Source organism: Mauremys mutica, chromosome 1 (assembly GCF_020497125.1).
Source record: "Mauremys mutica isolate MM-2020 ecotype Southern chromosome 1, ASM2049712v1, whole genome shotgun sequence".
In the NCBI taxonomy this organism is placed as follows: domain Eukaryota; kingdom Metazoa; phylum Chordata; order Testudines; family Geoemydidae; genus Mauremys; species Mauremys mutica.
This window is the reverse complement of record NC_059072.1, coordinates 233,553,999-233,558,220: the sequence shown is the minus strand read 5'-3', so window position 1 is coordinate 233,558,220 and position 4,222 is coordinate 233,553,999.

The following is a 4,222-nucleotide window of genomic DNA, read 5'->3' as shown; positions in this document are numbered from 1 at the left end:
ATCTTGTCATCAACATAACATCAATATAAAGCATGTTTTCTAATCCTTTTATCATTCTTGGGGCTCCAGTCTGAACTCTCTCTAATTTATCAAAATCCTTCTTTAATTGTGAACACCAGAATTGGACACAGTATTCCAGCAGCGATCGCAAAACTCAGAAGGAAAATAAATTCTCTACTCTGACTTGAGAGTCCCCCGTTTATGACTCCAAGGATCACATTAACCCTTTTGGTCACAGCATTGCACTGGGAGTTCATGTTCAGCTGATTCTCCACCATCATCGCCATATCTTTTGAATCACTCCTGGGAGTCACTGCTTCCCAGGATAGAGTTCCCATCTTCTGTGTATGGCCTACTCTTTTTCCTAGACATGGACATGTACAATCAGCCATATTAAAACGCATTGTTTACTTGCACCCAGTTTACCAAGTGATTCAGATCTCTATGTAGCAGTGACCTGTACTCTTCATTATTTACCTCGTCCTAATTTTTTGTTATCTGAAAACTTTATCAGAGATGATCTTTTTTTCCAGGTCATTGATATAAATGTTAAATAACATAGGGCCAAGAACCGAACCGTGTAGGATCCAATTGGAAACACACCTACTCAATGATTCTCATTTACAATTACATTTTGAGACCTATCAGTTAGCCATCTTTTAATCCATTTAATATTCTAGTTTTGTAATCAAAACGATATTGTGTCGTACCAAGTCAAATGTTTTACAGACCTTTAAGTATATTACATCAACCAAACCAGTAATCTCATCAAAAGAAAGTTATCAAATTAATCTGACAGGATCTATTTTCCATAAACCCATGTTGATTGGCATTAATTATATTAGCATCTTTTAATTCTTAATCAAGTCCCATTTCAGCACTCCATTATATTTCCCAGGATCGATGTCACACTACAGGCTTATAATTACTCAGATAATCCCATTTACCCTTTTTAAATATTGGCACAATATTAGCTGTCTTCCATACTTCAAGGGACATAGTGATTGTAACAGGGTGGCTTCCCCCCATGGGTTGGAAAGCCTGGGGCTAAGCCATCAGTGATTACAGTATGAGCCCCCAGCTGAGTGGGATCAGGTAATTGCCTATAAAGGGCAGCAGGGGGCTGCAGTGAGGGGCATGGGGTACTAAGGAAACAGAATCCTGAGGAGATGTATCTGGTTTGGCTCCCACAGAGACACTGAACTGTGACCCAGCTCTAAGAAGAAAGAGTGGAAACCTTCCAGCTAAAGAGAGAGATACTGAACTAGGGTTGGGTCCTGAAGGGTCTGCATGTACTTGAGAGCTGAATAAATTGGACTCCAGGTGGGGAATATTTTTTAATTTCCTTTGATTGTTACAAGTTTGTTTGGTTTTTTTTTTTTTTGAAGGAGCCCTGAAGAAGGGGGAACATAGAGGGAAGCCACCACATGGTCACTTATGGCCATGAAGAGACGAATGGCAGTCGGCCAGCCCCATTACAGTGAGGGGAGTCATACTAGTAGATACCTAAAATAGAGCCAGTAACCAGGAAGTACTGTTCCTATTCCTACACAACATCTTGAGCCATGGACAAAGAAGAATTCAAAGAATTTAATCATTTGGGTTAGATTATTATGATTATTTACCATCTCAAGTGTATTCATCTCTGTACAAAACATAAAGGAAGACAAAGTTCCTGTCTCATGGAGTTTATAATCTAAATGGAAAGTAAGACAATGAGACATAGGTATAGATATACTCAAAGGGTTCTGCTAGAAGAAGTTGATGAAATCTAAACCACAGATTCCTGGTATCAGAAAATCAGCTGAAAGACATATCTGCTGCATAAACCACTTACCTACCTGCTCTGGGTGCCCAGAGCCAGCCAGTACATCCCCAAACTGGGCAAGCTTGGTGCATGGCGAGGGAATCCAGTGGTTCATTGTATCCATGAGGAGTCTATACCAATACTTTATTCCCAGGTACTTCAGGCCCATAGTAACAGAGCAAGTCCTGTGGACTCCAATCTAGCCCATCTCCACATACAGTCAGGACTGCCCAGAGGATTCAGGGGGCCTGGGGCAAAGCAGGGGAGCTGTGGCGCTTGTACTCACCTGGCGGTGGTCCAGGTCTTCATCAGCATTTTGGCGGCAGGGGGCCCTTCAGTTGCTCCATGTCTTCGGCAGCATTGAAGGCCCCCCCCCCTGCCGAAATGCCGCCAAAGACCCAGACTGCCGCCGGGCCAGGGCTCACGGGGCACCTGTGGGGCCCGGGGCCTGTGGCAAATTGCCCCACTTGTCCCCACCCTCTGGGTGGCCCTGCATACAGTACTATGAGATTTCAGTTATTGGATTAACACAGATATGTGCTTTGCAGTCTAGCAGTGTCAGGTCTCATTTTAAATGCTTCGAGTGATGAGATATCCACTTCCAGATTTTCACAGGCTCTTAGACTTCAGTGGTGATAGTTTTCCTTATTTAGCCTACATTTTTGTGTTCACTTTCTTTCCGACCTTGACCACATTAAACAATTATTCTGTTTCTTCAGTGTTTACACTCTTCAGATTCGTGCATGGTGTAGCCATTGGATATTGTTTCCAATTCAGCATTTTTAATCTTACATCCTCAACATTTAATTAAAAATGTGTGCATCTGCATTTACTTTCAAATGTACTACCTTTGCTATACTTTTTATTGTTAACTTAGCCATGTAGATTTTACTTTCCTCCTGCTGCTTTTGCCTGTTCTAAAATACAGTGAAAAATTCTACTCTTTAAAAAAAATTCTTATTTGCCTAAATTATTTGGAGACATTTGATCATTTGCTAATGCTATGAGCAATTAAGAAGAAAAATGCTTTGTATAGCAGCAGATTGCAGAACATACTTTCAAAGAGAGAAAATTAGCAACACATTAAAAAACCCATTGTTTGGAAGCTTCTCTGTTACTACTTCAAATCAAAGAAGCAAGAAGAATCTGGGGCATGAATAAGAGCCTTGGGGGAAAAAATACAGCAAGACTTGAACAAATTACAGTAACCAACTGTTCAGCGGCAAGAAGAAACTCCTTAATGGTGTTCCTATTATACATTATATCAAGTGGGGAATAATCTTCCTTGCATCAATCACTTTACTTGGCCATCTAGTGATTCACTTATAGTCATGGAAATAAATTCTGAAAGGAGGTGGGGGAAAGTAATAGAAAGCAAATGACTGAGGATTCTTTGAAAAACTCTGATTTAAAATGGAATTAGTCCTGAGTGATGTAATGCAAGGAAATCATGACATAAATGCCTAGTTAATAGATACATCTATCCCCCTGCTGACAAAGAGTAGGAAGGAGAATGTTGTTGTAGGCCATAATTTATTCTATATTTGTTCTGTTGTTATGGTCTCCCTCAAGATGAATGAGAGGATACAGGCATAGGCTGCCAGTCTTTCGACAGGTTTGTTCTTGAATCACTAAAGGCGTGAGGGATCAGAGAAGTCTGTTAGGTTGCTATTGTCCAAATGGAAGCTTCTTCCATTTAATGTTCAGATCTACTCCTTCACCGTACTTTCCTCTCTATAGTTCAGATATTACAGTCATGCTGTAGCTTTCTTCATCAGTAGAGAAATAGCAGAAAAAGCCAGTATAGCCTATGTCTTTCCTGGTCACATCTACTACTCTGGTTCAGTGTTTGTTTCCATTGCTTTTCTGAATAAGAATGAGGGAGCAGCTGGGGCTGTGGGTTTAACTTTCTTATTGACATCTCCTGTGAGTTTGAAGAGTGTTTATAAAAAACAAACAAACAAACAAACAAAAAACCTGTATTTGGCATTTATTAAGTAGCTCTATTACTCCCTTTTCACAAATTTACCCCCAAAATCCAGCCAGTAACTGTTAGTTGGGCAAAATATGAGTAAAAATGTGTTCTTGAAGTTTTCTTGTGTTTAAATTTGAAATCATTTTATGAAAATTCAAAATCTTTATCAACTTTTCTGCATTTTCTACATCTGATTACTTATGAGCCATTGAACTGTTACTTTTGCTTAGAAATTCACACTTTAAAATTTTGAAGAAGAATTTCAGGAGGAGTTGCTTCCAAAATGACTACAGGCTGCAGTGGGTGAAAGCGCTATTGCCAGTTTTTATTTTTTCATTTTTATTTTTTTTAACTGACTAATTTAAAAGGGGTCCAATTACTGATAGCGCACCTTGTCCTTAATATCCTTATAAATAAAGATTAATGAGGATTCTCATGAT